The sequence below is a fragment of the Balaenoptera physalus genome (genome assembly GCF_965194825.1).
Source record: "Balaenoptera physalus genome assembly, chromosome: 17".
Taxonomy (NCBI): Eukaryota; Metazoa; Chordata; class Mammalia; order Artiodactyla; family Balaenopteridae; genus Balaenoptera; species Balaenoptera physalus.
The window spans coordinates 18,246,938-18,274,364 of record NC_138895.1 but is presented as its reverse complement, the minus strand read 5'-3'; the positions used below and the strand labels follow the sequence as shown (position 1 = coordinate 18,274,364).

The 27,427-nt window shown below is 45.1% G+C and overlaps 1 protein-coding gene and 1 long non-coding RNA gene across 15 annotated transcripts in view; one reads left to right on the top strand and one right to left on the bottom strand.

Moving 5' to 3' along the window:
- The window catches only part of STAU2 (staufen double-stranded RNA binding protein 2), a 302,893-nt gene that overhangs the window by 260,721 nt on the left and 14,745 nt on the right, over window positions 1-27,427 (top strand). The gene's annotated exons all lie outside the window — the stretch shown is intronic.
- On the bottom strand, window positions 11,191-26,724 carry LOC309646378. Its single transcript, XR_014255320.1, has 2 exons — window positions 26,279-26,724; window positions 11,191-25,687 (listed from the first exon to the last, which is right to left on the bottom strand). It is a non-coding gene; the product is annotated as an uncharacterized lncRNA (long non-coding RNA).

Here is a 27,427-nt window from a genome sequence, read left to right as displayed (position 1 = left end):
GTGTCACCCTCCAAAAGAATGGTGAGCAGCCGCAAGGACCTTCATTCAGAGAGGATTTGGAGAGAAAATGAAGAACCAACTTTATGCTCAGCGTGAGCTTAGAAGACTGAGTAGCCTCTGGAAACAGGGCTCTGCCTGTTGTTTGTTGAAACAAACAAACAAAACTAGGGCCCGCTGTTTCAGGCCATATCCCAGAAAAGTTGCATTCAAAAGCTAGAAATTGCTACAAATTTTCAGGCAACTTGGGAAGCATTGTTTCCAAACTCCCGACTCTCTATTAAAAGGAAAAAAAATCGGTGGAGTAAAAATGTTTCATAATGAATCTGGCCTTCAGTAGAAAGAATCCCAATGCACCATCTTCAAGTCTTGACTTCACAGCCACCGGCCCCCACCCCCTGTTCTGCGCACATCCGAGATGAGTGAACCTGCTCGCTGGCGAGGTTCCAATGAAAAATCCTCCAAGTCAGTTCCATGAGCCATAAGGTCCTTTCCTTCTCTTGCTCTGCATCCTGCAGCTTGCGGATGTTCCTTGCAGCTGCTTGCCGACCAGAAATCATTTTGCAGAAATCAAACTTTTGTTCACCCCAGATATGGGATAAATCAGGACCAAAGGAAATTACCTTCTTGAAAGTCTCCTTCACAAATGGAGTAGATAGTTCCACTCCTCTGCTTGAATATGCTTTCCACAAAAGGAAGGTCTGAATCGTGGATTATACATCAACAAATAAACTTTTAGTAAAGTCGTGGAAAGAGTATCAGATTAAGGCCTTGACCACTTAGAAAGATTTAGGAACCTGAACTGTGAACATTTGTTATATGTCATCAGCTTACATAATAATTACGGTGATTTATTTTTCTACAGTCTTTCTTATGAAGCAATATCCTTTACAATCAAGTACTCAGAAATTCATGCATAAAGCATATTTACCCTTCAGAACTGGTATACTAGAAATAGATATGAGGATTACAATTTTTCTGGACAACATTGTTATAAAAGCCATTTTTATTTTGTATTTCACTGGTTCAAAGCAGGTCAGGAAAGAGTACAAATGAACCAGTACAAGTCCAGCCCATGTACTTTGCCATACAGAAAGACCTATGGGCCATTTTCACTTTCAAAGGCCAGCATATTGCTTTGATAAGGTATAAAGTAAGATAAAACTAGACAGTATTAGTCTTATCACTCTCTAGCAAGTGTCCTAATGACTAATTAACTTGTTCATGGTCACACAGCCAGGAGTCAAAGCCAGGTCTGTTAGACCCCCCTTTTCCATTGTGGCTCAGTGAATGCTGGTACGTAAGCAGAAAGCAGGCAGACAGGCAGACCAGAAGGAAGAAAAAGAAACCTTCTCATTACCTCCTAATATGACTGCCTTCAAGTTAATTATCTAACGTGCAAACAATTTTCAGAGAAGTTCCTTCCCCATCATTGGCTACACACTCTGGAATCCCAGAGTCTTTATTGCCTGATCGATTGTGTGCATTCCAAAAGCACTCAAATGAGGTGCATATTTTTTTACATAGTAGGTATCATAAAGACATTAAATTGACTAAAAACACATTTTGGTAAATCACAATGTAGGTGACACTTGAAGTTCATGGATACAGCAGGAATAAGGAAAATCTCTTACATATTTTTTAGGTTTAAAGTGTTTTGTTATTTATCAGTACATGTGGACAAAATATTATAAATGGAGGGTAGTGGTTAAAGGATTGACAGAGAAGGTGATGTGACAGGCTTGGGATAGGTAATCCAACTAGACAAAGAAGCAGGGAGGTTGGATTGGCCAAGGAGAAGGCTGGGAGCAGAGCTGCTGGGAACAATAAAGCTGGAGCTCTAGGTGTGGCACCGCAGCCAGGCAGGGACCCAAGCCTGAAGTCCCAGGGGACTGGGCCAGTTCCATCCCTGCAGGCTCCAAGTTTAAGAGTTCCCCTACATTCCACAGATGGGTGAAAGCCTGCGGCCGGGTCCCTGCCTGACTTCTGCTTCTCCCCACCTCATTTTCCCCCTCCTACCCAGTCTCCATCCTCTTCCCACGGGCTGCCATCCTTACGCTATCTGTTGACTTCTTGGGCTGCCACCAGGATGACACGACGTAAGCGGCATCCTGTCGTTAGCATATAGACGCATTTGCAAATACGCAGAAGAAATCGTGTGTCACCTCCAATGGCACCCCATATATACCAAATTAGTTAGGCTTCCACGTGGTTTCTGATTTTCTTCCAAACCAAAGAGAGAGCCTGTCTTCCCCTACTTATCCAATAAGATATAGCTCAGGTCTCAATTCTTGTATTCCTCCCCTGAGCCTTACCTTCCACCTAATTACTAACTAAGGCTGGGATACGTTATTACTCCTTCAAAACCAGCACTTACCAGCAGTATTGCAATGGCCTGTTGTGTGTTTTCCTTCTCCACTAGCCCATGAGATGTTTGTACTCCATCACGTACATCTGTGTGAGACTGAGAGCTACTATATATTGCACATCTCCCTTGAGCCAGGCACTGTGGGAAATACTTTGTGTGCACGAACTCACCTGAGGACACTCATTGAAGAAACTGAGACTCAGAGAGGTGAAGCAATTTCCCCAAAGTCTCCCAGCAAGATTCCAGGCCAGGCCGGTCTGACTCCCAGCCCATATAATCACCTACTACATACCAAAGAACCTGGCACACAGTTATTCAGTGAGTGTCTGTTGAACTCAAATGAAAGAAGGAAAAGAGTTGGGGGAAGATGGGGAGGGGAGCAGGTGCACCCCAAAAACTAAAGCTCAGAGCTGCAGTTCAGACTCCCAATCCAAAGCTGATTCTAGTGTCAACAGCTAAACCATTTGGAATGAATTGCTCTCAGAAGCATATTGGAAATCTGTGGAATGTGACCGACATGTCCTAAGTCTGCAAGGACAATCTTAGAGCTCCTTATGACATCAGTGTGAAGAATCTGAAAACAAAGCTATGTGCAGAGTCTGGCACTAAATCATTGTGACTCTCATCCTGGAAGCAACGGATGCTTCTGTGTCACCAAAGCCAAGCCCTCCAAAGCAACTAGGGAATACCGCGAGACACCTCCAGTCTAGAAGACCGTGGGTCTAAGAGTCCTCAGAGCCTTAGCAGAGGACAGAAATCATCCCTCTCACTTAAGCGTTTTCCTCAAAAGCCCTTTGTAATTACCATTTAGCAATCCTTTCCCTCTGTTGGTTTACTCATGTCAATTTCTAGGAAAGGTTGGAAAGGAGTTCCGAAGCTAAACATCATCAAATGTGTTTAAACTTGTTCAAAACTTCTCTCATCCCCTATAGGAATTTAGCCTACATGTTTAACAAGAATTAAGAGACCCACGTATTGACTTAGTCCTTTGTGCTGTCTATCAAATCATGCCCCTTTTCTCAGTTGGAACAGATGGCCTTCCCCAAACCACCTTAATCAAAACAACAACCATGCCCTTTTCTTCGAGTTCTTGCTTGGTTCAACATACAGACAACAGCTACTCCACAACACCCAAGGGGGTGGGGTGGGGGGAGTGCTTGCCAGACACATGACTCGTCGGGCACCCCAGGCTAAGACCCTGAGACCCTTAAGAAGATAAGGATACAAAACTGGGATTGAGTTGGAGCTCCGGTTGGCAGCCATTGCCGAGGAGAGGACGAGGGTGAAGTGAGCTGTGCTGACCTGTATGAATGGTCTAATAGGAGGAGAACGAGCCAATTCAGCTCTGCCCTAGATTCCTCCTGCAGCCTTCCTCTGATCTCCATTGTATATTCACGACCGGAGCTGGGGACCAGGAGGCCTCCAGAGTCACTGGGAGCCATGCCCGAGAGGAGCCCCTCCTCAAGAGACAGTGGCCACATTGAGCACATGAAGACGTGGAACCAACGACAAGGATTCCTGAAATATGTTCTGAAATTCCTCTTTGGTGCATGTATTCGGCAGCATACCAGGGCCCTTAGTAACAGTCCGGCGGGTGCTGTGACAACAGCGTGGGTGTGAGGACAGCAGCGTGTGTGGGATGCAACCATATCTGGGGACAGAGCTGCATGAGTCGGGGATGGGTTTTGATTTCAGTGGGAGCCCTGCACATGCTAGGGCCCCTGTTTGTGGGCTCTGTGGCGGGGAATCATCTTAATGAGAACAGACTTCATGTAGGAGCCTCCGCTTCCTGGCAGGGAGAAGGGTAAAAATGCAGCTCCAGAAACCAGAGTGCCTCGCAGCTATTTCAAGTTGTCCTTGTAGTTTGGGATTGACATGTACACACTGCTATATTTAAAATAGATAACCAACAGGACATAGTGTATAGCACAGGGAACTCTGCTCAATATTCTGTAATCACCTGTATAGGAAAAGAATTTGAAACAGAATAGATACATGTATATAGATAACTGAATCACTTTGCTGTACACCTGAAACTATCACAGCATTGTTAACTGACTGTACTCCAATATAAAATTAAAAGTTAAAAAAAAAAAAAAAAAATTGTCCCCTATAATAAAGCCTGGACATGCAGTGGGCTCTCAGAACAGATTTAGGAATTTCTGATTTCTGTACGGAAAAGGTATTCTCTAAAGCTATTTCGATAGCCTGGAAAATTATGCCTCTTTTGTACCAATATAATGATAAAGCCTATCTGAAATGGTTCCTATTCTCTGTGTTTGTTGGAAGTTAATTTGTTTCATGCTAGGTGAGAAGCATCTCTGCTTCTCTTCTGTGACTATACACTCAAAGTAAGAGCGCCCTTTATTTGGTTTTGTTTTTTGATTTTTGGCTTTTGTTTTGTTTTGTAAATTATATCTACCCATCTATCTTTGAAGTATAAAAACCTTGGCAAGTTAACATTAAATCAGCAGTTGTTGGTCATGAGAGAAAAATGAAGCAAGGAAACCTCTTTAAAGAAAAAAACAAAAAACTTTTAAGTCCAAATTTGATTACTTTCACAAAAGTAGGCTTCCATTCAATGAAAATTTTTGTTAGATTATTTAGTCATCGCGGGGAGCTGGAGTGATTAAAATGTTTTATAAGGCTCTGTTGTTTTCCATGGAACTTTAGTGTGGCCCTGTTCCCTGGCCACAGGAATGTAAGAACTTCTTGGCAAATACCCTGCCTAGGACCGGGTGGGTAGATGTATAATTAACGTCAAGTGTTACTGCCCTTCTCCAGTGCCATCCGCCCATTGACCAGCCTCAGCTTCCTCCTATTCTTTCTGTATTCAGAGCTTGGTTTACACCACTTTGGTTCTGAACGCATCAGGATAAAATGCTGGTTTCCCTTTTGAGAATACACATGATAAAAATCGGGTCATGTAACAAGAGAAACTTTCTTATATCTTTGTTAAAGGGGTTCTGAAAGAGCCAACATTTTTATTACAGTCAGAGATGGTATTCAAGTGAGTAAAGTTTTTTTTTTAAAAAAAGAACATTCTATGTCGACTTTTTTGTTGGTATTTTTTGTTGTTGTTGTTCTCAGTTTTTAAACTTCTTGAGCTTTGCTGGACAAGTATTGGGAGGGATGTCTGGCAACTGTTAATGAAACAGCAGGCTCTTTTTTCTCTCTCTTTGTTGTTTCTATGAACTTCCTAGACAGGATTAAGTCCAAAGAACTGATAAAGTAAAAAGGTATTTGTGCATTAAAATGAAAGCAGGAGTAAAAGTAATATTCCTGAATATCTTAGAATATTGAATTGGGGTTAGAATAGAAACCATGATATTCAAATACATTATCATGAAGCTGAATTGTCTAATCAGAAAAACTGTAATTGTGAAAACCAAAATTCCAAGTCAATTCTAGGGCCAATTTTATTTTATGGAAGTAAAGCTGAGAATTTTAATTAAATAGTAGTTCCTCCCATGAGGTTCCTGGTAAGGAAATTTAAAAATCAGATTAAGGAATGAAATTTTAAAATAGATTTTTTTTTTTTTTTAATTTTTGGCTGCATTGGGTCTTTGTCGCTGCGCGCGGGCCTTCTCCAATTGTGGCGAGCGGGGGCAACTCTTCGTTGTGGTGCGCGGGCTTCTCATTGCAGTGGCTTCTCTTGTTGCAGAGCACAGGCTCTAGGCACACAGGCTCCAGTAGTTGTGGCACGCGGGCTCAGTAGTTGTGGCTTGCGGGCTCCAGAGCGCAGGCTCAGTAGTTGTGGCACACGGGCCCAGCTGCTCTACAGCATGTGGGATCCTCCCGGACCAGGACTCGAACCCGTGTCCCCTGCATTGGCAGGCAGATTCCCAACCACTGAGCAACCAGGGAAGCCCTTAAAATAGATCTTGATGGAGATAATATTCGTCAGATGGATGTTAGTATGCCCATACTGGTTGTTAAAATATTGAAATACTTCTGTACCCATTGGTAATAGCTGTGGCCTCAAGTTCTCAGTGCCTGCCACCAACCCCATGGCTGCCCAGGCCCCTCTCTGAGATCCCCCCCACTTCATCTCCCCAAGACCCAGCTACCAAAGGAGTAACACCCAGTGAAAACAGGGTGTCTAAGACCCTGCCCCAGCCCAGGGCAACAGTCAGCTCTGCTTGTTCAGTGCCCATGTGAACTTGATAACCAAGTTACCCTGTCATTCAGTATTTTGCATAGCATGCCTATCCTGGTGGAAATCATATAAATTAAAACAGCTAAAATAAGACGATCTCAGTAGAAGGGACAGTCAGACGAGTACAAATATGACACCAAAGAGAAAACTAAGAGTGGTATTTAAAGCCCAGATTAAATAGATTGTGCACAAAGCCTCGGAGTCACTGAGACGTGGGAGAAGATGAAAGTCACTGTATAGTTTCTCTCGGCCTTTTGCTTTGCTGATTCACAAATGTCTGCGAGAATTCTTTTCCTCCCCCATTCTCTTACTTTGGCAGCGTATCTTTTTTGTACCGAATCATTAGTCTGGAAAGTATAAAATGAGATTTCTTTATGACAACATTACAAATGGAAATATGAGAGGGTGCCTAAGTATGAATGGTTCATTTGAGATGAAGACCCAACCGCATGTGTAAGAGCCGAGGCTGTGGGGTCACCTGGTGCAGGCTCTTCGGTCCTGCAGCCCCCAAGGGCCTGTACTTGGACACCAACCTACAGGCTATTGTGTTATTGACTGGCATTTAGATGCTAACATCAGAAGGGAAGTGCTCTTTTGGTTCTTTCTGTGTATTTATTTCTAAGCTTGATTAGGTCTGTAATGTCCTTGCCTGTTTCCACTGGGAAACGGTCATTTTTGTACCTTTCAGTGCCTTGGATTAGCAAGAAAAGACCAGAGAGAATTAAGAAAAACATCTTAATTCATGGATATAAAGTGCCCTCGAGGAAAAATCATAGCATTTCGAAGAGTGCCCAATGCAAATTAAAGAAAGATGTCAGGGCTAAAATAATGTCATTAGCAAATTCAAGTATCAAATCAGAGCATTAGCGATTTGGGGAAAGAAAAGGACCTCGGTTTCAGTTGGTAAATATGGTTATGTTACCAAATCCAAGCTCGGTCTGCTTGGTCCACACAACAGGCCTATAATCAGGAGATGAGGTGTTGAGGCAAGGAATAGCGACTTTATTCGGAAAGCTGGGCATCCGAGAAGGTGTCAGACTAGTGTCCCAGAATAGCATCTTATCGGGCCTGAATGCTAGTTTCTTTTATAGAACAGAGAGGGGGAGGAGATGAGGAAGTAAAAAAGCCATAAGTCTTGCAAAAATCTCCTGGCTTGGCCAGCCTCAGGGAGCAAATATGTTAATTTCTTCTTTTCTGCAGCCATTCATAGGTGGGCAGAGTCACAGTGTCTCCATGTCAGCTGAACAAAGGCACTTTAGTTTAACATTCAGGCAGAAGGGCAGGGTTCCCCGAGGCAGGCCATTATGTATGCTTACAGCTATGGACAGCATTTAGGGATTATAGTGACAAAAGCAACGAAAAGCAAAGGTTAAAGTAAAAGAAACAGATCCAACATGGAGTCAGATCTTGCTCTTCCCTATTAACAGTTATTCAATACACTGTATGTGATTCACTACAAAATAAAAACTTTCTCTAATACTCCTCAGATTTGAATTCAGCAGTCCCCGTACTGTTTCCATTTTTGAATGGATGCCCAAATGTGTTTGTGTATAAATTTTACATATTTGAAAAATATAGGTGTTGTCCTAGAGAAAATGTCCGTGCCTCTAAAAGTATAGAATTGGATCAGCCCAGGTGACCCACATATGAGTAGTAGGAAGAGAATAATTATCTGGTAAGATGGAATGGAATGGAACCTTGCCAAGACCTCCAGCTCTGGGCCCCTTGCTCATTCCTGCCTCGTATCTTGGCTGTTTGGCCCCCTCCCCCTCCTGCCTTGAGGAGCACCTGCTCCCTCTCACTCCCACTTGACAAGTTCTTCCTTTCATGTGCACATTGCCTATTTCTTTACACCCTCCTTGAAGCACAGACAATGCTGTGCACTTAGGAAGTATTCAGAAGATACCTGACTGAATGAATGATTGATAACTCTGGGCAGATTTCAGTTATTCTTTCTCCATGTAATGCAAGCTGAGAGGTTCCCTTTCTGACCCTGGATTAGTTTAGGCTCACCTATTTTAAACAGGTCCTGTTTAAATTCCTCCACACCACCAACTGGAATCTAAGTAGACCTCGCTGTATATTTTAGATTGTCCTTTTGTGCTTAATCTCATGCAGTAATTATGCCCTGTTTAACTTTTAATTCAACAATGCTCGGTGGCAACAAGACTGAAATACATCTGCTCCCAGATCTGAATATTGTAAGAGTGTTTGTCTTACTGCTAAGCCTGATCCTGCCCACCAAAGAGAGTACATCTTTGCAATTAATTTGTGCCAGTAAGTGGATTCCTTTTTCACTTGGACCTTGACATTGAACCCATCTTTTTAGACTCTAAAAATAGCCAGTGAACTTTGATCTGGCTGACACCCTCAGACACAAGGCCTCAGCTTCTCATCCATCCATCCATCCATCCATCCATCCTTCCATCCATCCACCCATATTTATTGAACATGCACTATATTCTGGGTTTTGTGTTGGGGCTACAGAGATAAATACAACACACCTCTTGCCCTTCAGTAGCTCATGACCTGGTGGGTACAAAGATGTGTAGTCTTGCATATCATCAGTGCGATAAAAATCTATAATGGGTATATGGGCAAAGCATTCTGGAGTACAAAAAGCGGAACAACTCATTCTCGGGGAATCTGGGGAGTGTTTTAGGGAGGAAATGACAGTTTAGCTGAACCTTAAGTAATGAGTAGTGGTTTTTCATGGGAAGGCAGGCAGGAAGGGCCCTCTAGGCAGAGAGACTAGCCCAATCAAAGCCACGGAGCACCCGCTGGGCCTCTCTCTGGGGGCTGGAGATGAGGGGACTCTTCCATTCCTGCCCCGACTTGTGGCCGCCCCAGAGCCCCTTGGGAACATTTCCCACACCCTTCCCAGGTCAAGGGAGATCTGGTCAGAGACTTCGGAGTTTGCCGTGGCTGGAGTGAGCCTCCGGGGCATGTTGGCGTCTGACCCCTGACTGGTGGTCCTGGTTCCTGGACCCTCCACCTCAGCCTCACAGCCTGAGAGAGAAATAGTTTGACCAGAGACCAAAGCCCTCAAGTTCTCCAAATCATTGTGGCCTCTCCTTTCTGAACAATTCCTGTAGGAAACATCCCCACCATTAGATGGCAGTGAGTCCCTGCCCCAGCCTGAGCGGAGCAGGCAGTGGGCTTCCTGACCTGCACCTCTGTACAAAGAGATGGGATTCAGGTGGCCCTTCTGCCTGCAGCAAGGCGTGTGTTTGGTGGGTTTGCACATGGGAGAATTCCAGTATCATGCTTCAAGCTCTGAATAGGACGACCTGGCTAAGTACTTCTGTCTCCGCTCAAGGCTGAATCCTACCTTGAGGCCTGAGCTGACTTGGAAGAACTGCCAAAACCACTCGTCTTCTAGCCCGGGGAGGACCCAGTCCTCCCCACCAAAGTAGTCTGCCTCCTTCACAGCCGCCCACCCACCCACCAGCCCCAACAAGGACAGACCTGTACGTCTCCAGCTCTCATCACACGTCACGAGAGGCCAGTCTCACTGCTGGCCTTATTGTAAAGTCATCAAAGCAATCTTCTGTGGGCATGAGTATACATCTACAGGCCATCCATCTAGAACAGGGGTCCCGACCCCCGGGCTGCCGACCGGTACTGGTCCGTGGCCTGTTAGAAACCGGGCCGCACAGCAGGAGGTGAGTGGCGGGCGAGCGGAGCCTCATCTGCTATTCCCCATTGCTCCCCATCGCTCCCATTACCACCTGAACCATCCTCCCTATTGCTCGCGGTACAGCTTGAACCGACCCGCGACCCACCCCCCCCAGCCCCAGTCCGTGGAAAAATGGTCTTCCACGAAACCGGTCCCTGGTGCCAAAAAGGTTGGGGACCGCTGCTCTAGAGCATCTACAGCCCAGTAAGCTGAGATGATATCGAATTGCCTTTGAAAGGATGTCCCCATTCGTCTTTTCCTGGTCTCTTACTCTTAGCCTTCTCTCTTTAAAAATGGCTAAATGGCAAATGCCATTCAAATGTAAGACTTCATCACGGACTGTTATTACTTTTGTTATGTTGAAGAAGAGAGTGGATGGGTAAATGGTACTCTTGGGAAAAGGGCCCCAAGGGCCCATTCCTGTGCATCTAATCTTCACTTTCCTTCTCTGTTGCTACCACTGAGTTAGGGTTTAGAATAATATCCCTCAATACAGGTGTAAACAAAAATCACATGAAGAAGTCTTTTAAATCCATTTTTATGGTGCCATTATCAAGAAGCATATGTAGATAGCATACGGATTATGAGAAGAAAAGGGAATCCTTGTATACTATGGGTGGGAATGTAAACTGGTGCAACCACTGTGGAAAACAGTATGGAGGTTTCTCAAAAAATTAAAAATAGAACTATCATAGGATCCAGCAATTTCACTCCTGGGTATTTATCTAAAGAAAACAAAAACAGAAAAGATATATGCCCTTCCATGTTTGTTGCAGCATGATTTACAATAGCCAAGACATAGAAACAGCCTAAGTGTCCATTAACAGACAAATGGATAGAGAAAATGTGGTATATATATATATATATATTATTCAGCCATAAAAAAGGAGAGCCTGCCATTGGTGACAACATCGATGGAACTTGAGGGCATTTGCTAAGTGAAATAAATCAGAGAAAGATATATACTGTATGATCTCAGTATGTGTGAAATAAAAAGAAAAAACCAAACTCATAGATACAGAGAAGAGATTGGTGGTTGCCAGAAGCAGGGGCGGCGGTTGGGGAGGTGATGGCAGTCGGGGGCAGGGAGGCAGGGGGTGAAATGGGTTAAAAAAAAAAAAGCATAAGTAAGTATGTGGGTTGAAGGTAGATCCACTTAATATTTTTTTAATTAGCTCAAATCTGCAAATGAAATAGGCAATCAGCTAATCCAAGACGAAATATTATTCTTTCACGTCCTGCAAATTGTAAATTTGTCCAGTGGGTGTTATATCACAGTTACTGTTTAATGTTTTGGCATGTGTAGTAAAAAGCAACTTTATGAATGTGTGGCATTTTAAAAACGAACATGCAACCTAAAGTGCAGAATTTGTAGCTGCTAATTTGGATGGACAAACGGAATTCCTGTTTTACGGCTCGCAAATTTAATGACCTCTATTTTATAGATAATTTATTTATTAAGGATAACTCATTTTTAAATAGTCTAATATTCTGGTTGTTTTTTTTTTTTTCTTCTAAGAAACATACTTAGAATCAGATGGTCTTGAGTAAAAGGAAGACAACGTTCAGTGAAAGTGTCCATTTGTTTTCTGGCCATGCAGACGTGCACCCCAGTGAAGGCACGCAGCTCTGTCCTCTGGGACAGAGTGGTCACTGGGGCAAGTCATCTCTTCAGGGGACAGGCACCCCAATGGCTAGAGTGGCCTGGCGGCTCTGACCCACACCTAGGACATCTGCCTTCCTAAAAAAAAAAAAAAAAAAAAAAAAAAAAAAAGGACGTGCCTAATCAATAGCTTTGTGTCTTTTAGAAAGAGATGTTATTTGTGTTACCAAACCAGAGGTTATATTTCTCTTTAGTATAAAATGAAAAATAAAATCTACCTATCCTAAGAATTCCTTGCCTCTTAAAAGAAAAAAAAAAAGTTTCTCCTTCTGATTTCTAAAAAGAGCTATCCAGTTTCAAACTGGTTGATCTACTCCAGCCTCAAAGCACTCAGGCTGTGACAAGCCTCTATGCCGATTTTCATCAGCTTGATTTGGGTAGCGAAGTGCCTCTCAATTTTTCCCAGACAGCGCTTGGAATCTAAAGAATATGTTTTCTGAATACATTTCCACCTTAAGTGTAGATGTAGAGTGTAAATGACATGAATAGTGAGCAAAGAAATGGGAATACATGTTTATATACGTATTTATATGTCGAATGATAGCTTTTGCATTCTTGTTCAGGTTCAAATGTTTGGGGTAAATAATTGCCAGCAATGGTTCATGAATATACAATATTTTATATGCTATTACAGGTGAATTTTGCCTGTATGGAAATGTGCTTTCCCTTTTACAATAATTGCTAACCTCTAAAAAAAAGAAAATCACAGGTGTGTCTTTTTTTTTTTTTAAGCTTTTGTGCTTTGTAATCTCATTTTAAAGGTGAGATATACAGATTACATTTTTGCTAAGAAACCTGCAGCTGTGAGTCTTATCTTTGAGAATTATTCCTGCTCTTTTGCAGTTTTTCCTTAAAGACACCGGGTTAGAGTCATTTACTAATCACAGATACAAAATGCATTAGGTTTTAACAGCAGATCTAAATTAAAAACTCAGTAACTTGGAACAAATGGACCCTTTAGCTCATTTTCAAGCTGAAATTCTGGTTACATTTTATTGTTTCTAAACCTTTCTTACTGCAAACCATCAATCCACCAACTTCCTTCTGGCTCATTCGAGCTTTGAACTGTACCTTTACGGTGCTATAAATTAGCATGTCACCGGGATGCACTGTAATTTGCATTCATTTCTTTCCAGCTGAAGTTGTCTGTCTTTGAAGACATCTTTACAATACTTCGAATTCGCTCAGAAAAACAATACCCAACTAAAAGATGTAAAACATAAATTTAAAAAACATGTTTTGGCTTTTATCTCAAGATGGAAAATAAAAGTGGTCAAAGTTATGTGCTCAGCTCTGTGATCCAGAACTCGCTTTCTAATACTTTAGTCCCACTGTTTCAGGCGGAGACGTCTTAGCAGCAGGAAGTAGAAAGACGAGCACAGCCCTGCTCTCACCCACCTGAACACAAGGAGCCATTTTAAAGATATGGTTACAGGGGGGATGGTCAGGGTCATAAAACTGTCAATGAAATGCACTCGCATCAGGGCTTTCCGTGGGAGGCACGGCAGGAAAAAGCGAGACGTCTCTGCTGAGGGGACCGAGGGCTCCTTACAGCCCTGCCAGGGGGCCTCGTGAGCAAGTGTCAGCCCCTCTGTCCTCTGTCGCAGAGCTGCTGCCACGATGGGGCAGGAGAGGGGTGAGAGGAGAAGCAGGGGATAACTGGGGAGGCTCCTGAGGGGGAAAAACCCACACCGCTGTCCTGAGCTCCTGAAACTCTAGGAAGCGAACCTTCTGGATGCAGCGGGGAGCTGGTTGTCCCCCCCGACACCTGTCGGTCAGCATGACCGCCTCGGCTCTGCCCTGGGCTCATTCCCTGCACCCGGCTCCTGGTTTCCACTGCCTGCCCTGCCCTTCTCCACACTGCATCCTGCAGCAGCCCATCCTCCAGGGGAATTTGTGTTCCAAGCTTTAAAAACAAAATTACCGGGAGGGTAAGAGAAAACCCAAGGCTTTAGTCCTTGGGCAGCATGCCACCAAACTCCTTGAACTCCAGCTCTGGGTTTTGTGTCCCTTTGAAATAGACACGGTTTGGGTTGAACCTGTACTTCCTAGCATCTGGAGAAGAGGAGGAAGAATATACTATTTTTTTAAAGGAACTTTCTGGAAAGTGTACAAAACCTGATAATTAAAAAAATAAAAGCCAAGCTCTCAGCTGCACAAACAGCCCTTGTTCTCTTCCAGCAAAGGTCTGTCAGGAGTGCCCACCTTCCTCTCCCTGAGAAGAGCAATTGAGGGGACCAGGAAGCATCGCTGGGTTGGTCTCTTTTCTAGCAAAGCCTTTTCAATCACCTCCTTTGATGTAGCGGAGTGTGGGAGGGGAGTTCAACCCAACCTGCTTCGTGCCTCCAGTCCTGTTTGCAGGCACTGGGTTAGAAGAGTGTTTTCTCTCTCTTAACATATTTTTTTGCATCCGAGTGTACACATCTGTCTTTATACCCAGCCGCTTTCCTGGCCCCAAACAAGTTCTCTGTGAGTTTCCCCAACCGAGCTCAGTGGGATCTCTGTCAGCTGCAAGATTTATGTCATCTTGTTCAGTCCTGAGAACTGTTCCTTCAGCTTTTCACATCTGGATTTAATTGGAAAGACATTAAGTGCGCTGGAAAACCATATTTTAGGGCAGCTCTTTATAGACACCCCTATTAAAGGGGCTGACGGCTGTAGGTTCAAGTGGGATGAAAACAGACAACATCTCGAAAGTAGAAAGCCTGGAATTAGGAGAGAGCGGCTGGGAAGGAGAGCATCCTGTTGAAGGATTCCATTTACCCGGTTGCTTAGGGAGAGACATGCAGCAAGATGCCCGCCAGCTGCGTGCCTGGCCCGGCGGCATGTGGCACCAGCACGTGGACCACTGGGCCTTTTGGCGTTTTCACGGCCGGTTCCTCCTGTGACTGGTCTGTACACCCTGTGTGCTGGTGTTTGGACGTGTCATACACAGACGTTTCGGAGGAGCGAGAGGGTGGTGGGCAACTGCGCGAGCCGGCACCTTCTTGCCTCCTATCCCCTCTCGGGGTGGTGATAGAGTCCCCAGGCCACCACACCCCATGGTGTCTCCATACAGAACAACAGAAGCTTCTAGTCAGCTTGGAGCAAAGACCGAACACACACTTACTGGTGTGATTGTAGCAAAACCCCTCACTCTGTCACCTCCCCCTGGTTTGGTGCACACTGGTAGCTTTTAAATAAACACATCCAAGGCTGAAGGCAGAGGTGACCTGGCGACGACCAGCACTTTACAAACGGTCTCTCCGTTTTCAGACTTGTGATCTGTGTGCAAAAGGATAATGAAGAGCTCAGAACAGTTGCCATCAAAGGAACACACCTTTCTAGTCTTGATCTGTATTACATTTTGAAGCCCTGAACTTTCTAGTTGCTCAGGAGCAGCTTCAATGTTCTGAAGTCCTGGTCCCCAGATGTCCTATTATTAGAGGGTAAAATGGGCATTTAGTTTCCTCTCTTTGGACTCTAGTTCACGTCATCCCTGGCCTTGGTTAAGCAGGGGTTTGTAACCTCTTTTGAGCCACGGCAATCTGGTGAAACCTGCAGACCTTTGCACAGAAGAATATTCACTAACCCTAACCCTAAAAATATGTAAGATTTTTAAAAATTATATTGAAATCAAGTATCAAAATATTCAGTTATCAAAAGAATAAATTTGTGCTATAGCAATAAACCTGTTTATTTGCACACTAACAAGACCTAGCAGTTGGTCTGATAACCATACCTCTAATATAATTCCAGCGTTTCTAATAGTTTGCCTGAAGAAGTGCTAAGATTCTGTTAGTTGTTAAAACGTATAACATAATATAATCTCTTCCCTGTCTAAATTCATAGAGCCCTAAATCCATGGGCCCAAAGTCAAACCCCTGGCCTGGTCAGGATGCTGTCTAAGCAGCAACCGTGGGCCATGAATTCGTTTCCCACTCAGCCCCTGGCCTCCGGGAGCCTTGGCCCATCCTTTGGCCCTGGTCCCGTGCTGAGTGACTTGGCAGATGTTTTGGCCTCTGCCCGCCTCTGGCCCTCCCTGCAGCCCCGCTGGGAAGGTGTTGCTTCCTTCGGGGTTGGCAGAAGGTGCCCAGCAGTCAGGTCAGAGCAGGGACCCAGCAGGGCACTTCCTCATGCAGGGGGCAGCAAGGGGACGCCCCGGGAACGGCCTCTCTGCACCCGAACGAGTTTGCCCTCGTCTGGGCCGCCTGGGCCCGAAGAGAGTGAAAGCAGTGTGACCACGAGGCTGTCACCGGGGGAAAAGCTGAGGAAGGATCAAGTTGGGAAGAGAAAAGCTTGGTCTGCTCTGCTACCTTCTGACAGGTCTCCCTGCCACTGCCAATGTTCAGCTGCAAGCGCAGCGCTCCTTCGGAAGCACAGATCTGGGCACGTCACTGTCTTGGTGAATGTCTGTGTGTGGCTAGGGTCCCTGCTCTTCGAAATGACACGATGGCCCTTGTTATGGGCTGGACTGTTTCCCCTCAAAATGCGTGTGTTGAAGCCCCATCCGCCAGTACTGAAGAACGTGCCTGTGTTTAGAGCTAGGGCCTTTAAAGAGGTGGTTAAGTTAAAATGGGGCTGTTAGAACGGGCGCTGAGCCAATCTGACTGGTGTCTTTATAAGAAGAGGAGACTAGGACACAGAGACACCAGGGACACGTGTGCACAGGGGAAAGACCTTGTGAAGACACAGCGAGAAGGCAAGCCAAGGGGAAAGACCCTGCTGACACCTTGATCTCGGACTTGCAGCCTCCAGAGCCGTGAGGGTACATTTCTGTTGTTTAAGGCACCCGGTCTGTTGGTCCATGGTGTTTTGTTATGCAGCCCCAGTGGACTAATACAGCCTCACTCTCCGGCATCCCCTGTGAAGACAGGCCCGGCGTCCCCTTGCTGCTTGGGAACACTGGTGCCTTGTACTTCCTGAGCACGCAGGCACGCTGCTTCTCACACCAGTGCCCCTGCCGCGCTGGCCCCCGTCCTGGGTGCCTTTCTCCACACGTGCTCTTTCTTTACAAACCTCGAGCTGCACCTCACCCAAGAGGTTCCTCCCCACCCCCTGCAGGCTGCGGTCCCCCCACCAGCACCCTGCTGGCCCAGATTGCATGTGTCATCACGTGTGTTTCTGTGCTCGCCGTCCACCCAGGACATCTCGGGTCAGGCTTGTCTCTCCTTCATCTCTGTGTTCCCAGATCCTGGCCTAGGGCCTGGCACTCAGCTCGCCATAAGTATCCAATGAACAAATACCTGTAGCCGTCCCTCCAGCCCGACTGTCCTTGCTCTGTTCCACTCCAACAGGGGGAACAGATAATCTGGGTTCAAGGCCAGGGCAGGCCGTTTACCAGCTCTGTGACCTTAGAAGTATCCATGACCTCCTTGAGATACACGTTCCTGAGCAAATTATGGGCGCAGGTCCCAGTCAGTGTTTCTCAACCCTTCTAAGACCTGTGTCTCCTGTTGACGAATGATTAAAAAAAAAAAAAAAATCATATGGGAATTTTTTTCTCCAAATGATCTCTTCCCAAATGATCTGTGATCCATGAATTCCTGTCAGCCAGGATGATTTTGCCAACATTTACTTTCTCTAGTTTAAAACTCAGTGACGCTTACAACTAAGAGAGAACCAAGTTCACAGCAGGCGCATTTTAGGGTTTTGCCCAGTGTCCTCCTTAGCAAAGTTCCATCACTTGGCAGCTGGGCTAGTCTGATGTAAAGTTAAAGTGGAATTGTGTTGGGGTTAGGTCTGTGGTGGGAACAACGAAGAAGGAGGCAACGGCTGAGACCCAGCGTGGCACTTGCTTCTTGAAAGGACTGTCATTAACCAGCAGGTCCTTTGGTCAATATTGGTCATTTCTGGCAACTAAGGATGGGAGAAGCTAGCTTGCTCTCTCTTGTTCTACATCCTGTGGTGTGTTAAAATGAAAGCAATTATTAGACCAAATTCTCCAAACACACAATGTGTTTTTTAATAAAGAGGGGCAAAAATTTTTTAGCCAGCCTGTTCTGGTAGATGCAGGGAAACCCGTCCCTGGCCTCAGGTGCTCCAGCAGGTTCAGACAGAGCAGATACATCAATGTCCTGTCAACAAGACCTGCCAACCATACAGGTGGGTCAGGTGACCACATCCCCGAAGGAGGTGGGGACAATGGAGCTCTAGACCTCAAGGGCTACCGAGAAGGAAGCAGGCTGCTGGGCTTGCCAATCTTTATTCTTCAGTAATGCAAGGGAGGTGGTCCCGTATCATTTTAAACATACCACTTATCTTGAGTACCACTTGTTTTACCAACAAAAAATATTAATTCTAATACCCCTTCTGCTATAAGGGGAGGAGGCCGGCCAGGGATTCCAGATTTCTTGCATCTATTGCCCTTGGCCAAAAGTTAGCCCAGGCTCAGTGTTCACACAAATACAGGTTGAGGGGGAGAGAGAAGGGATCCTTAGTTACTCAGCTCAAATCAGACTCCTGTGCATTGTGGGGATGATTCAGTGGAGCTGCACAGACACGCGTTAAGCTCCTGCTCTGCTAGGTAGTGGGTGTAAAAACACGGGTAAGAAGACGTGCCTGTAATTCTGAGGAGCTCCTAGCCTACCGGGGTAGACAGACAAATAGATAATTTTAGTATTAGGTAGAAAGTATTAGGTGTCTGCACAGAACAGACGTTTGGTCCCAGTGAAAGCCCTTAGCCAGTTTCCTGGAGGAAAGATGTCTACATTAGATTTGAGAGTAAAAGTCAGCTAGGTTAAGACAAGTGGGGAGTCCCTTTGTTTCTAAGCAGAGACAGCAGAGGAGAAAGGCAGGGAGGTAAGAAAGAACATTATGCTTGTAGGTAAACTACATGCGAGTTGAAGCTACAAAAAAGGAAATAACTGGGAGAAGGGCAGTAGCAGAAGCCAAAACTTGGAGAGGTCCATTGTGGTGAAGCCATCGGGAGCCATATTGCCATGCTCACGTGGTCAGCTGACAGTGGAGAGCCCGGAGACGCTCGTGTTAGAGAGAGTGGGTGATCAAACTGGGTGTTTACTTAGAGTAATCGTGGAAAAATGATGTTTTCACTGGTTTGTACAATGATCATAGCGTTCCATGAGTGTTGCCTTCATTAAAAGAAACATTTTAACATCATAAATGAATTCCTTAAATGTATTCCTCTAAATCCAGAAGCCAGTGTTAACTGGAAAGTTCTCTGAGATGTCCAATGGTTTTAAAGAGGGAATTGAATTTTTAATAACTATTTTGATGAAGAGAAGTTGGGATGGTGTTGGCTGATAATCCCACCGCTAGATGTCCCCTACCCAGCTCAAGGGAATGTCGCAGCGAGTCTTGAGAGGGAAGACCAGCCCTACACCCTCCCACTTCATTTCTACATAGGGATTAAGTGTCCCCGAGCCACCTGGAGGAGGGAGGAAACCTGAAAACGATGCTAACTTCCAATAAATGTGGCTTCCCCATGAATGGAGGGGGAGGCAGATCTGTTATTTCAGGAGGCCCACCTCCCCCACCAGGGGCAGCTCCCGTGATCACCTCCCTTCCAGACCCTCGCCACTCAGCCTGACTTCCTGTTCTCTTTAAAGTAGAGGTTACCCATAACTTGTTACAACTTCTTCAGAAAGCAATTTGACAATATCAGAAATTTAAATTTATCTTATAGATGTATTTGCACAAAATGTATGTACAAGGAATATCCATTGCAGCATTATTTGTAAGAGCTAGAAACAATCGAAATGTCTAGTATAGGGGCTGATTAAATAAATTATGGCACAGCCATACAGTAGAATTCTATGCTGTTATTAAGAAGAATGAGATAGGGTTATTTTTGGTGGCATGAAAAGATGTCCAATGTGTCTTATTACTACATGAAAAAAGCAAGTTGCAGAAGAAGAAGCGTAGTGACTCCATTTGAGGAAAAAACAAAGAGTTCACATATATGTATATAAGGATATATCAAATAAAATACCTGGAAAAATGCACACCAGACTCTTAATTAGCAGCTACTTCAGGGTGTGGGCTTGGAGTTAATCGAAGGGTAAGACAATATGGGGGACTTTTCCTTAACATTTAAGTATTTTTCAAAGTTTTACAATGAGAATTATTCATTTTTTAATTAAAAATACTAGTTTTACAAAAAGCACGGTTCTAATTTTGTTTTTAATTTTTGTTTTGAAATAAGTAGAGATTCACAAGAAGTTGCAAATTTTTGTTTTGAAATAAGTAGAGAGTCACAAGAAGTTGAAATAAGTAGAGATTCACAAGAAGTTGCAAAGATAGTACAGAAAGGTCCAGTGTATTCTGTACTACTCAGTTTCCCCCAATGGTTCTATTTTATTCACCTATACGATATCCAAACCAAGATATCATCGACACTAGTGACGTGTGTATTGTAGGTCTGTGGCCAGTTTATCACATATGTAGAGTCATGTAACCACCACCACAATCAAGATACGGAGCTCTTCCATCACCACAAAGATCTCCCTGGTGCTATCCCCTTATGGTCTCACCTTCTACCCGCTCCTCCTCCCACCCCCGTCACTAATCCTTGGCAACCACTGATCTGTTCTCCATCTCTATACTTTTGTCATTTCAAGAATGTTATATACATGGAATCATATAGTATGTGACCTCTTGGGATTGGCTTTTTCCACTCAGCCCAATGCCCTTGAGAGCCATCCAAGCTGTTGTGTGTACCAATAGTTCCTTCCGGTATATTGCTGAGTAGTATTCCATGGTATGGATTACCACCGTTTGTTTAATAGTTCATCTATTGTGGGATATTTTGGTTGTTTCCTATTTTTGACTATTATAGATAAAACTGCTATGAACATTTGTGTACAGGTTTTTGTGTGGACATAAATTTTCACTTCTTTGGGACAAATGCCCCAAAATATGTTTGCTGGGTTGTATAGTAAGTTTATATTTAGTTTTTTATAAAACTGGAAAACTATCTTCCAGAGTGGCTGGCCCATTTTATAGTCCCATTGCAAATGTATAAGAGATCCAGTTTCTCTGAATCCTCTCCATCATTTGGTGTGGTCACTACTGTTCATTTTAGCTGTTTTAATAGGTTTGTAATGATATCGTAGTCTTATTGGCTAGTAATGTTGAGCATCTTGTCACATGTTTATTTGCCATTTGTAAATCCTCTTTGGTGAAACTTCTCTTCATGTCCTTTGCCCATCTTCTAATTAGATTGTTTGGTTTTTACTTCTATATTCTAGATACTAGTACTCTGTCAGTCACACAGGAGCTGTTACCACTTTGTATGAAACCAAGTGGAGATAGAATAAGGTTCTAGATATTGGTAAAGTTCTATAGTCCTACTTATTCACCTATAACTTCTGACTTCATTCTCAGTTGATAAGGAAGTCTGGTTTACCCTTGATAAAGATTTTGTTTCTGTTTTTATTCCCAAGGTTTGGGTTCACTAGAAACTCTCTACCCCATCCTTTGTCATTCAGAAACCCAATCTCTCCCTCCCCCACTGAAGAACCTCCTAAGAGGTGTAGAGACCCTGGAAGGCTTCTTGCATGAAGACACAATGAAAATTAACAAAGTAAGTGCCCCTTGCCCACTGTTGGCATGTGGTCCCTTTGCCCTCTGGAAATATCTTCACAGAGAGGCCATCTTGAGGAAGGGAGAAAAATCTGGGCATTTCTTGGCAATATTCGTGCATAGACAACCAGTCTTAACATCTCCAGGTCACTCTGCTGGGCTTTTTGAAGCAGGCAGCCCACATCCCCTGACTACAAGTTGAGTGTTAATTCCATGCCAGTATTGGTGCTATAGCTACAAAACAAATAACAGCCAACTCTGCCCTATTGTAGGGACTTACCGTTTCAGCACGAAGAGATAGGCTTGCAGATACCTCAGCAAATGAGTGCAATAACATGGTACCACTTGTGAGTACTAATTGAAGCTAATTACCACACCTGCCTCCTCTTCTCCTCAGCTCACAGACAGACTTAGTTACCCAACCTGGGGTTGGTTGTAGTCGTGGAGTTAGGTATGGTCATGTCACTAGGTTCTGGAGCATGAGGGCTTTGAGTTCTCTTTCATAAAATCCTCCTATGTACTATCTTCCATTTTATTTTCTCTTCCACTGGCCGAATCTAGAAGACCATAATGCAAGCCTAGAGGAGGGCAGAGTCACAAGATGGAAGGGGTGTGGGACCTTGATTGACCAGGGTCCACTGCCCAGCAATACCCAACTGGTCTTTCCATGACCACTGAGTCTCTGGGGTGACTGTTTAGCAGTTAGTTTACCTTGACTAATATAGGGCACAGAAATCACCAGTCACTATTCTTTTCCAAATATAGAGGAGGCTTCACAGAAGAGGTACCTGATTTCCCTTGGGGCTCATCCCACATTGCCTCTGAGATTCTATAAGTACTGCTTACTTTCACAGATCAGGGTATTGCCTTGTTGCTTTTTATGTTTGTACTTATTCATTAATTTTCTTCTTTTGAACCATCACTTTACCCTTATTTGGCTAACAATACTAGTTCTACAAGGCCCTAAAGTTGTGCGCTATTGAATTCCAAATAGCTTATTGCTTTTAGCACCACCCTCCTCCCTTTCAGCAAATTCTTCTAGCCTTTTGATAACTTAATTCCTATCCTTCCACATATTTATCCAAAAGGCAGCTTTTAAATTCTGGCACGGTGACCTACTCTTCCTCCTGGGCTTTGATACTACCAGATGCTAGAGGGAAAACATCCCCAATATGCCTACAATCTATTTCAATATATAATTCTATCCAACTGAATGTCAGGCATTTCTAAAGAATGCTGTTCGTTGATATAATGTCCCTTGCCCAAGTTAAGGTTTTGATTTGAAATTGCTTATTGGAATGCCTCATGTTGCATTTTCCCCAAATTTATAAATCTCTCACATTTTCTCTCCAATTTATCTTGCCTCCTTAAAAGATTAACCATTAAGAATGGAGTTTAGCATGATATCTTTAGAAAGCAAAAGAAGAAAAATATTCTGCTTTTGAAAGGGAATGTACCCTCAGGCCAAAAAAAAAAAAGAAAAATCGCTGTCTCTTAATACACACTGGGAACTGCCAGTTGTCACGCTGACAGCTTAAGATGGATTAGGATTCCATCACTGATCACCACATAAATTCTTATACTTATAACCTTATATCTTCATCTGCAGCCAAACAATTAGGAAAAAACCCCCAAAAACCTGTGTTTGGATATATTAGAATGTCAACCCTCTTAGAGTACTAGCAGTTTCTTGAAACAACTTAGGAGAATTTTGTACTTAAGTATTTGGCAGACCGAAACCATATCCCCAAAAGTATACTAAACTACTTCTCATTTGGGCGTGGAGGTGGGGGGAAGGGGACCATTTGTGATCATAATTATTTAAACAGAAAGTAAATCTCTTTGTTTGATTATATTGTCTTAATGAAGATGTTTTTAGGAAACCAGGATACTAGTTTTTCCTTTGAGATGCTTATTTAATTATAAACTTTAACAATTACTTTTAATGGAGTTTCTAAAAATTACCAAACCAAGTGTGATATTAGTGATGTGCTTTTCTTTCAGTGGTACCTAGAAAAAGAAGATAAAATTTACTTCTTGAACTTTACAGTGACTACATTTAGCTTAAAAAAATGAAGACTTCCTAGAAAAAAACTAAAGTTAATTCCAATAACGTTTCTTCCAAAGTTGCAATGATGTAATTGGCATAAAATAAGTTTACAATGTATGAGAATACCCATACTGGAGACCTATCACTATACTTAATTCTCTGCATTTGAAAGACCAACATGTAGCAGCTACTCACTTCAGCTGAATAATCAGTCTTTAAACATCAAATGAATGCTTACTTCTGGGTTTCGATAAATGGAGGAAATGAGCTACTCCCTAATTTCTATAGGGAACTTCTGAAAACTATTAAAACTATACTGTATATATGAGGTGGCTAGATGTTCTTGAACTCGGTCACTGTTTTTAACCATTCGTTCAGTCATTCAGCTAATAAGTATTGAGTGTCTATTATTCTAGGTGCTGAGTATTTAGCAATGAACAAAACAGACAAATCGCTGCCCTCACGGAACTTACATTCTAATGGGGACGTGGGCAATAAACAAGGAAATGGTTAAACAGATAAATAAAATTTTAGGGCCAATAAGCACTAAAAATTAGGCAGTGTGAGGAGATGTGAGAACGCCAGGCTAGGAGTGGAGTGTGTGGTCCCTGAAGGGCCCCTGGTCTCGAGGGGTGACAGTTGAGGAGAGAACTGGCTGAGGTGAGGGACAGAGCCCTGTGGAGACCTGGGAGAAGAGCCCCAGGTCTAGGGAGAAGCACGTGAAGGTCCTAGAGACGGCACTGGACTCAGGGTACCCTGTGAAGAACAGAGGGGCTGGTGTGGCCGGAGCTCTGTGGTTTGGAAGGGTGCGGTAATGAGGCTGATGAGACCAAGCTGCAGATGCGGAAGGTCACGGAGGGCTTCGGGCCCAAGTCAGAAATTGGGGTTTCGTTCTAAGAGCAACTAGAAGCCCCTGGAGGGTTTTGAGCAGGGTCGTGACCTGTTCTCACTTACCTTTCACATCTGTCTTTCCAGATATGCTCGAAGGATGGGCTTTAGGTGGGCAGAGGCAGACACAGGGAGGGAGGTTAGGAAGCTACATCCTGAGTCTTGCTGGGAGGTGATGGTGGCTTGGGTGAGGCTGGGGCAGAGCAGGTGGTAAGAAGTAGTTCGATTCTGGCTGCATTTCAAAGAAGAACCGGCAGAACTTGATAATGGGTCAGATGTGGGAGGTGAGAGAGAAAGGAAGCAAGTGAGGCTGATTCCTAGGGTTTTTGCCTGAGCCACTGGTTGAACGGGGGTTCCCTTTCCTGCCAGAGGAGATGTCTGACGATGATAAACAAGAGTTCGGATTTGGGCAGATTTGCAATGCTTTTTAGACTCCTAAGTGGAGAAACCCTCCAGGCGGCTATGTGTGCGAACTGTAGAGTAGGCGACTAGGCTGAAGATGGGAATCTGGGGCCATCAGCATTTTTAAGGGATTTAAGCCGTAAGCCTCAATGAAATCATCTAAGGAGAGACTATCCAGAGAGAAGATAAGAGGTCCAAGGATGGACTTAAAGATCAGGACAAAGGAAAAGCCAGCAGAAGACGGAGAAGAGGTGCCTGGTGATGTAAGAGAAAAAGCAAGCGGACTGGAGATCCTGGAAACCAAGGGAAATGTTGCCCTTTAATATTAGGAAAACATACCAAGTTGCTGATTAACATACTTTTATTTAGGTTCTGGTTCGCCCAGTGAGTATCTGGTGCCAGCCTATCTGGGTTCCAGCCTTCATAGTCATCCTGAATTAACCCAGCTCCAAATCTGGGCCCCCCGCCTAAATGGTCCCCCTGGGGAGGTCAGTCCTGCCTGCTCTGAGTCCAGCCGGGCTCGCCACTCACCACCCTCCTTCCCAGACAAGTCCGGCTGCCTTCGCTGCCAGCTCTACTCCTTCTCAATTCTCACCCCCACCGCCCTTCACGCCCCCAAATGACCACAGCTCAGGAGAGCGTAAGAGGAAGTAAGGGGATGATCAAAGAGGGAGCCCCATATCCTCAGAGTCTGCACCCAGACCCTCACTCTCACAGGGCTCCACGCCTTGGTCTGGCTCGTGCCACTTCTCAAGTGCCCGAATGGCGGTGCATCCTATCACTGGGTCGAGAGGTGGTACAATATAGTAGTTAAGAATTTGGCTTCAGAGCCAGGCCATGTTTGTCCAGATTCCAGATCCATGAAGATCAAATCATGTTGGTCTTGCGTAAATTACTTCATCTCTGTCTCCGTGTCCTCCTCTTAAACTGGGGATGAGAGTCAAGACTCCTTGCGGTGACTGTGAAGATAAATGAGTTAGGGATGGAACGTTCTTAGAACAAAGTGAGTGTCATGAGCACAGGATGCCATTTAAGAGTTGAGATTTTTACCTGCCCGAAGTCCTATGGCTAAGAGGTGCTGGAGCCAGTCAGTAAGCTGGGCTCTTCACCACGTTGCTGCCCTGCCTCCGAGCAGTAAGCAGGGAGCTGGAGATGGTGCCAGTTAGGGATTTTTTTCCCCCAGAAGGTCAGTTGTTAAACATTTACCACAGGGGCTTCCCTGGTGGTGCAGTGGTTAAGAATCCGCCTACCAATGCAGGGGACACGGGTTCGAGCCCTGGTCCGGGAAGATCCCATATCCCGCAGAGCAACTGAGCCCGTGTGCCACAGCTACTGAGCCCGCGAGCCACAACTACTGAAGTCCGCGTGCCTAGAGCCCATGCTCCACAACAAGAGAAGCCACCGCAATGAGAAGCCCGTGCACCGCAATGAAGAGTAGCCCCTGCTCGCTGCAACTAGAGAAAGCCCGTACACAGCAATGAAGACCCAACCCAGCCAAAAAACAAATAAATTTTTAAAAGTAAGATATTTAAAGAAAAACAAACATTTACCACATAGGACGGTATGTGGCAGACACCTCCAGGACATGTCCCTCAGTTAATCCCTGTAATAGGATGGTTTTACCGACTCAGTCTTCTACATGGAGATGCTGAGGAACGACAAGGGAAAGACACTTTCTCACGTGCCCCGTCGTGAAGCTCAGGTCCACTTTTTACCCCTATCAAGGAAGACTCAGCTTTCCCCTGCAAACCACACTCATCACAGGGGACATAGCTCTACATGTCACCTCTCCAACAACCCTTCCCACCCTGCAGATGTGCCGCTGTTCTTCCCCCGCGTGGCCTTGTCCTGACTCAGAGCATTAGAGAGCCTGAGACACGAGGGACCTCACGGCCACCTGCGCCGGGCACGGCCTCCTGCCTGACAGCCGGCCTGGCAATGGGCACCACTCGCTCCTTCCTCTGAGTCCAGCTTGCTCTCCGCGGACACAAGGTTCCTTCCTGTTTTGAGACCAAATCTCTCCGCCTGTGGCTTCCACCCCTTGGGCTTGGCTCAGGCTTTCCCAGAAGGCAGCGCCTCCCTTTTCTACACCACAGCTTGAAACCTGATCGTGTCCCCAACCCCTCCTTCCCTCCCAGCTCCAGCGCCTGGGCAAGAGCAGCTCCCCCTGCCAGCAGCACTCTCCCTGTCGCCTCCGTGAAGAAGTCTCTCTCACCCTAAGTCTCACCCCAGATGTGCCCCCCCCGTGACACTGTTTTCTCCGGGGAGCCCTGGGCGCCCTTCTCGAGGCCGCCGTTGTATGTGCTGTCCCGACAGCATCATGCGCCAGCCTGGCGTGGCCTGCACGCTCTCCTTCCTGCTGGGAGGCACGCCACGGACAGGCAGGGAGTGTGTCCGTGGAGCTTAGTTTCCTGGTGCCCAGTGCGGTGCCCGGTTCCCAGTGACTCTTTGTGGAATGAAGGACGGTACCGAGTCGTGACTCAGACAGACCGGACCCCTCCCTCTAGGAAATAATCGCAGGCAGTGACCAGCGTTATGAGGATAATGAACACAGTTATGTGAGGTTTTGGAGCGGTCGGGGAGGCCTCCCCGGCCTGAGATCTGAGGGCTGACAAGCAGCCGGTCTTGAGGAGGGGGTGGCTTGAGGGACCGGCCAGCATGAGTCCCTGAGATGCGGGCGAGCTTGTCACAGTCAAGGA